This window comes from Mytilus galloprovincialis, chromosome 10, assembly GCF_965363235.1.
Source record: "Mytilus galloprovincialis chromosome 10, xbMytGall1.hap1.1, whole genome shotgun sequence".
Classification (NCBI taxonomy): Eukaryota; Metazoa; Mollusca; class Bivalvia; order Mytilida; family Mytilidae; genus Mytilus; species Mytilus galloprovincialis.
In genome coordinates, this window is record NC_134847.1 from 10,916,188 (window position 1) to 10,925,007 (window position 8,820).

Genomic DNA, 8,820 nt, shown 5'->3' on the forward strand with positions numbered 1-8,820 from the left:
ACAAAATAGAGATAGTACACTTTAATTTTTTTAATAACTTTTTCAAATCAACTTGGATTTGCATCAAACTATGCAGCTATCTTACATATATATCAAGCTTACTGAATCCCATTTCATTTAGTTTTTTGTTGTATTGCTGTAAAATTTAAGAATTAAAGTAATCTTGATATAAAAAGCTATGATTTGCAATTCGGACAAAATAGAGATAGTACACTTTAATTTTTTTAATAACTTTTTCAAATCAACTTGGATTTTCATCAAACTATGCAGCTATCTTAAATGTATACTAAGCTTACTAAATCCCAGGTCATTTTGTTTTTTGTTGTAATGCTGTCAAATTTAAGAATTAAATTAATCTAGGTCAAAAAAGCTAGAATTTGCAGTTCGAACAAAATAGAGATAGTACACTTTAATTTTTTTTATAACTTTTTAAATTCAACTTGGATTTTATTGAAACTACATAGCTACCTTGGTGATGTATTCTTCTTACTGAATCCCAGGTTATTATAAAGTTTGTTGTATTGCTGTCAAATTTAAGAATTAATTTAATCTAGGTAAAAAAAGCTAGGATTTGCAGTTTTGACAAAATAGAGATGGTACACTTTAATTTTTTTCATAACTTTTTCAAATCAACTTAGATTTTCATCAAACTCTACAAATATCTTTGCAATATATTGATCTTACTGAATCATAGGTTGTTATTTTGTTTGGTGTATTTCTGTCAAATTTAAGAATTTAATTAACCTAGGTCAAAAAGTTACGATATTAGAAATATATCTTTTCTCATAATTTGGGAAAAAGTATACATAAAATATTAATATAATTCCTTTAATGTTTTATTCCTTTTGATATAAACTATATAAATATATCAAAAAGGGATGAAATATTAGAAATTATTAAAATAGTTCTTCTGATTTGTGGTGATTTATAAAGCAATACCTTCTGCTTGGGGCAAACTTATTAAAAAGATCACATCTACCAGAGAGTTTTAAATTCTAAATAACATTTATTCAAAGTTGCAACATCCTGTTAAATCTAAATCGCAGGGCTTTTAATTCACTAGATAAGTAATACACGAGTTTAAGAAAAGTAGGGCTTTCTTTTTACCTGTAAAACTCACGTGTACTGATGAAATTAAATCATGTATAGTGTCATGTCATTAAATTTGACAAAAATATATTTTAAAACTTCATAACAACCTGGGATTTAGTAAGATCACCAAGGTAGCTATATAGTTTTAATAAAATCCAAGTTGATTTGAAAAAGTTATTAAAAAGCTTAAAGTGTACTATCTCTATTTTGTTCGAACTGCAAATTCTAGCTTTTTTGACCTAGATAATAGATTAATTTAATTCTTAAATTTTACAGCAATACAACAAAAAACTAAATGAAATGGGATTCAGTAAGCTTGATATATATGTAAGATAGCTGCATAGTTTGATGCTAATCCAAGTTGATTTGAAAAAGTTATAAAAAAAATTAAAGTGTACTATCTCTCTATTTTGTCAGAATTGCAAATCCTAGCTTTTTATACCAAGATTACTTTAATTCTTAAATTTTACAGCAATACAACAAAAAACTAAATGAAATGGGATTCAGTAAACTTGATATATATGTAAGATAGCTGCATAGTTTGATGCAAATCCAAGTTGATTTGAAAAAGTTGTTAAAAAAATTAAAGTGTACTATCTCTATTTTGTCCGAATTGCAAATCCTAGCTTTTTATACCAAGATTACTTTAATTCTTAAATTTCACAGCAATACAACAAAAAACTAAATGAAATGGGATTCAGTAAGCTTGATATATATGTAAGATAGCTGCATAGTTTGATGAAAATCCAAGTTGATTTGAAAAAGTTATTAAAAAAATTAAAGTGTACTATCTCTATTTTGTCCGAATTGCAAATCATAGTTTTTATATCAAGATTACTTTAATTCTTAAATTTTACAGCAATACAACAAAAAACTAAATGAAATGGGATTCAGTAAGCTTGATATATATGTAAGATAGCTGCATAGTTTGATGCAAATCCAAGTTGATTTGAAAAGGTTATTAAAATAATTAAAGTGAACTATCTCTATTTTGTCCGAATTGCAAATCCTAGCTTTTTATACCAAGATTACTTTAATTCTTAAATTTCACAGCAATACAACAAAAAACTAAATGAAATGGGATTCAGTAAGCTTGATATATATGTAAGATATCTGCATAGTTTGATGAAAATCCAAGTTGATTTGAAAAAGTTATAAAAAAAATTAAAGATGCCTATCTGAATTTTTATATAATAATTTTTTTTTTACATATTGTAAAATTAAATTCTTTCATTTCACAGCAATAAATCAAACTACCTAATAAGCTTGAATTTTTTAAGATCAATATTTAATTTAGTTAGATGGGCTGATTTACACCAGTCAAAACTAAATTTGAAGGTCAAGACTAGTCGAGACAGGTCGAGACTGGTTGAGACTGAGTCGAGACTAGTCGAGACAGGTCGAGACTAGTCAAGACAGGTCGAGACAGGTCGAGCCTTGGTCAAGACCATTTCAGACTACACAAAGATCATCAAGTACTGAATCAGACTAATTAAGTAAAGTCGAGACCTAGTCGAGACCTAGTCGAGTACACTTAAGTACAGTTAAGTACAGTCGAGACAATGTCGAGACTAGTCGAGTAAAATGTGTGCTCGATTTTACTGGTCGAGCACAAAAACTGGTCAATTCAGACTCTGAGGAGTTTGTAGTGATGCTGTATCACCACTCAAACATTATCAGTCATCGGGACCTTAGGCCCTCGGGACTGATATTGATTTCTCGTGGTGATACAGCATGCGATATATTATTCTTTAGTTTGTTATGTTGTGTCATGAGTACAATTATTTGTCTGTTTGTCTTTTTTCATTTTTAGCCATGGCGTTGTCAGTTTGTTTTTTTTTTATTTATGAGCTTGACTCCCTCTGGCATCTTTCGTCCTTCTTCTATATATATTTGTACACAGTTTTTAATTTGATATTACTACTTTATTATTTCAATTTTGAGGAGAGAAGTAATATCATGGAAGATAGTAATATATGGATCATATGATCTGTCCTAGATATGTGAAATCGTGTTAAACAATTCTGATATTGTGAAAATGATAGCAGTTTTCTTTAGGGTAACCTAAGCCGTATTTGGCAACACTTTTTGAAATTTTGAATCCTCCATTCACTTCAATTTTGTACTTGTTTGGCTTCATAAATATTTTGATCAGCGTCACTGATGAGTCTTATGTAGACGAAACGCGCGTCTGGCGCACTTAATTATAATCCTGGTACCTTTGATATCTATTGCTACAAAAATACTGAAATTGGTTTATGTTTGCTAGAAAATTCGTGAAAATCAGTTTCTTTTAATTTTCATAGCGTTTTCTGCTAAAAAAAATATATTTTCGGTAATTTTCTGATCAAAACAATTGTAGTTCTTATTTGCACTTTTAATTATTTAGGCATAGTTAATTATATTTATAGAAATATTTAATACATTTTGATGAAACATTTTTTTTTTTTTGAAATAGTGAGAAAATTATTTTCTATTTTATTACAAATAGTGAGACGAGATCATAATTTTCTAATTGACATACAAACCAGTTATTACATATTTTATGTTCATAAAGCATCGATTTGTAATAAATATAAATCAATACAAAGGAGATACCGTGGGCCCCCAATTCCTTAACTGTTGCGACGTATAAGTGCAAAGTGGACATACGTTGGCCCAACATAATGGCTTCATGTTGGCCCAACGTTGTACGGTTATATGCAATACATAGAGCCAACGTTGGCCCATTGTATGGAAAACGAAATCTATGTTGGCACAACGTTGGTCCAACGTAGAAATATCTTTTCTTATGTTGACACTACGTTGTTCCAACGTAGATATGTCTTATTTCTGTGTTGGCACTATGTTGGTCCAAGGTAGACATTTCTCATTTGTATGTTGGCAATACGTTGGTCCATTGTATCAACCAAATAACAATGGATTCTGCATGAGGAGCTGGATATGATAAATACTCCGGAGCACATGATATTTGATCATTTTTTGTGTTTCAAACTGCTAAAGTTTAAGGTAACAATTCTGTATTTGTGTCTTACCCATTGTTACTGTCCTTGGTTTTTTTCAATGAATTTTGCCTCTTTAATTTCATCTATTGTGTTACACTAAGATATTTCTTCGACATTAATGTTTGATGGACCGACCAGATAAACTCTGTGTCATTTGGTCTCTTGTAAAGAGTTGTCTCATTAGCAATCATACCACATCTTCTTTTTTCATATCAATTTCATTTATTTCTTTAACAGCACAAATGACGTATGGCTTATGGTAAGTTGCTCATACAAATAATTTTTTATTAGATGTAATTTTAGTTGTATTGGTTTCAGATCCAGATTGAAAATTAAATAATTCAGAAGATGAAACTTTATTTATTTTAAATTTGATATCATTGGTCGTCACCACGAGTATTGTCCTCCTCAATTTGAATTTCACCAGTGTCATTATTATTTATGTTATTGTTTCTTTCCCTTCTATGTTTCCTTCCACCTTCTCTGTCAAGGCTAAACCGCAGCCAATCTTTAGCTGCATCCTCTATCTCCTTATCTGAAGTCTCTTTACAGCTACGGTTTTTTCTAACCGACTCTGTAATAAAGTTATAAGTAAACTTGAACTGTGTATTTGCCTAATGCATGCGTGCGTAATCTCCCTACTATATATGTAATATAAATTAATGTATTTTCTAAATATTTTAAACACTTTTTAATACAAAATAAAATCTTAAATAACCAATCTTTTTTTCTCTTTTTTAATATTGGTAATGTGTCTAATGGTCAGAAATTCATTAGTATTAGAAGGATTTGTGTTTGTGGGTATAATTTGCCATAAAGAACTCATAAAGTGTAATACTTACTTATTAAAACATCTTTAATGATCATACGGGAAAAGGCAGTCTTGTCGCCTCTCCCTAGCCAATTCAATTTCATGGCTATACAGTTTTCCAGGACTGTGCCCATAATCCTTCTTACACTCTGCTTTACCGTATCTCCTCCAGAAGTACTCAGGTGTTTGATCTGCAACATAATTATATGATGCTAGATTTAAATAAAATAAAAACAATTGCAAACAACAAGTAAGAGATAAACGTACCTACAGTTAATAATATGACATTTTTACATTGTTCTTGGCATCTTTCAAGCACAACCATTATAAAATATATGAGTTGAGGGAAATACTGATGCCGATATAGGGCCTTGTAAAGCTTGCCATATGCAATGTGGGTTTTACATTGTTGAAGGCCATACGGTTATCGATAGTTGCTAGTGTCATTTGGTCTCTTTTATGTAGTAGTCTCATTGTCAATCAAACTGATTTTTTTTTAATTTCATGAAATTAAATGCATGTTCAGGACGATACGTGGTTTGAAACACAGAAAATATTCATTCTAAGCATAAGTATTACTTTTATTTACATGATCATTAAACAAACGCTAATTATTATTATTTCAGAATTCTGGATCATACCTATATCTTCATGATCTTCGTAATATATAAAGAATAATTTAGATGTGTATTAATGCACAGTTAGTAGTCACCTCTTTTGTTTGTCTTGATATCGTGTATTGAATGAAACATACGGTATAACAGGCTTCAAAGCGGAACACAGCAAGAGGTCAAGTTAAGAGTCTGATAATTTACAATTTCCTATATAAATTCCAGATGTTGGTCAGTTATTGAAATATTTAAAATTAATTCTACCTAAAAATATACACAAATTGTGTATCGATATAATATTTTTTATACTGTACATGTTGATTTGGAAATGATATGAGAAGTGTACTTTTAATACGCATGTAAAAGATTTATAGATAATCTGTACTGCACGTACGTTAATTTACAACTTAATTAACGATAACTCTTTGTTTTCCGCATTCCTGATGATTTTTATTAATTTTGAACAATTTGTATCTTTTATTATTTCAGAGAAAAGGTCTGCATTTTGTAGAGTAAAAGATGTTTCAACTTTAGCAATTTTATGATAGTATTACGTTATTTTATTACAAATAAATAATTCGGAAAGAGAAAAAGCATATACAAATATATAATATCTATATACGTACAATTTGCAAACGTTACACATTATACATTATGATGATTTCGTAATATTGGTACTTTTCAAATACGTTGCTATGATCAGTTTATAACTTTTTTTTTCAAAATATATATCACTGTGGGTTATATTTTAACTTTCATAAACGTTTTTCTTCTACTTCCGTCATCTTGAAGTATAATTAACTCCGGTAATAACTTGCCACGCTCTCATGAAAACTTCATACAAAAAAAATGTACGATATTAACTTTACGCATACAACGAAAATATAACAATTTTGTATTAATCATAATTGTTTAGAAATAAGTAGAAATTTACAACTCACATGTTTTCTTTTTTTTTCCTGAAGACAATTCTCTTTTCTGTATTATTACCTATTATTACTGCTCGGCAAGGCGGGAAATGATCACAATTCTGACCATCCCATTACACTTATATTACCATAGCAACTATCATTTGACCAGTGTGTTACTTGTATTCAACCTTATCAAAATTTTACAGCTGTATATATATTGCTTACGTCGCAACTATATACTAATTGATTATTAATAATGTTTAAAGTTATTAAAATCGGTGAATAGTACAAGTAGCATTAGTAATAGTAATAAAAGTAACTTTAATGACACTTTAAATACCAACAATAACAAATAATAAATAAAATTGTAAACAATATAATTTTATCGAGTCATCACATTGCAAAAATTAGCTGTTTTATGGGTAATCAAGATAAGTATACCCAACCGATAGCCGAAGTCTACCACTTATGTAAACCATAAATTGACAAAATGTACATTGGCAGTTTTAGTGTGACGTACAGTGTTACGTGGAACAACCAACGTTAGCTTATAATAGATTTTCAACATTGGGCCAACATTGGCCCAGCATTGGCCCAACAAACTTTAACAAATGTACAAGTATAATTTTTCCTATCATTTTTCTTATCGTTGATATAGTCCAGGGAATGGAGTAATAACTTAGACTACAATGGCCCTAATACGATTCGGAAGGGTATAGCAAAGCCATCAATCTTTTCTGACCTAACATTGGGGCAACGTTGGCATAGAAAAGTTGCCAACACCGACGAATGGTCTTGTAAATATCATCATACCCAATGTTGTGTAGCCATCACCAACAAATGTATAAGAATTCATCTCAACGGACCGACAATTTGCCAATGTTGGGCCAATGTTGTGCAGCCAACAGCAACGTGCGACCAACGGACCGACAATTTGCCACTAATTTGTACTAATGAACTCAAAATCATTCAATTTTTTTTTTGTCGCGTTTTTTAATTTCCGGATCTGCGCAGAAATCTACTTCCGTTTCCGGTCTTGTTTGCATGAGACTTTGAATAAAATGTATATTTATCAGTCTAAGAAAGGAGCTCAATACTTATTCATTTTTGAAAATTCTTTGTTATAAAAAAAAAACGTTACCTGATGATAGTGTTTCTTTGTTTACGTTGCAAATATATATATATATATATATATATAAATAGACAGAAAATAATCTTTCCTAAACGTTCGGTTGTTGCTATACCGAGGTAGACACTTTGTTTAACCAGGTGAATCACATCTTTATTTGATGTCAAAATCTAAAAACTACAAAAGACAACATACATGTATAACAACCTAAAGTAAGCTTACGAACAAATATGTGTTCAATAATACAATTTCGGATACAACGGCAAAAAAAATGTTAACTAAAATTTATGACACAAATGGCGGCCCATAATTTTGTTTACCCGAAAATTGGGACACTTAAAAAGTAAACAAAATGATATTTTAGAGGTCGATAAAAACCGAAAACTTTCACAAAAATTTGGTTTAGAATCCTATATATTAAACGTAACTAAGTATTCAACAAAATACCATGAAATAATAATCAAGTGTGTACAAAATAGATTAATAATGAAATTTGTCAGGACAATACAAACCTAAGACATACACAGAACTTGGTGTAGGCTTCTATCATGTCTATAGAACGTTTTTAAGGATGTTCGTTCCTCTTGTTGTTTACTATTTGTCAAATATTCGGAACCCTCTACTTTTACCCAGGTACTGCAAATTCGTATTTGTCCGCTTAACTCCAACTGTTCTTTATTTCATAAGTAAATTAAATATAGTTTAAAAGGACATTTTTCAAAATCTTATCAAATCCTTGTTATTATTTGTTTTTATAGTGTTATAAAGAAAAAGATGTAAATGTTAAATGTATGAAAATCTACAGATAATCATAAATAATATAAATATTACAAAACAATAGACGAAATAATCCCAAAATGCTAATTTTACAGATGTATTTTATATTTACAACATGACCAATTAGATGGAATTTTTTGATACGGCTACGAATGGCCCTTTTCACCCCTTGCCCTATAAAAATTTTCACAGTAATTTCCTATTCAACATGAGTACACAATACCGTCCTCTTTACAACATGAATGTTTACAACAGTAACGTGTCCAACGACAATGTAAATTGAGGTCACAAATAAACGGACCAATGAATTTTCCAGTCACAAACACGACTTTTTTCTTCAGACACGTGTTTAAGATACAAGCATTTGTACAGAAACCGAAAACAACTGCACCAACACATATGAAGTCGACTTTGAGTCGTTGTTTAAAACCACCGTTTCATTTCAATTTAGTTTTTATAAACGTTCAGATAAACAGCTCCATTC

The 8,820-nt window shown here is 30.0% G+C and overlaps 1 long non-coding RNA gene across 1 annotated transcript; it reads right to left on the reverse strand.

Annotated features, from left to right (window-relative positions):
- Positions 1-4,434: 4,434 nt before the first annotated feature.
- LOC143049823 (uncharacterized) lies at positions 4,435-5,541 on the reverse strand. The gene is made up of 2 exons (XR_012970326.1): positions 4,940-5,541; positions 4,435-4,671 (listed from the first exon to the last, which is right to left on the reverse strand). It is a non-coding gene; the product is annotated as an uncharacterized LOC143049823 (long non-coding RNA).
- Between the last annotated feature and the right edge of the window lie 3,279 nt (positions 5,542-8,820).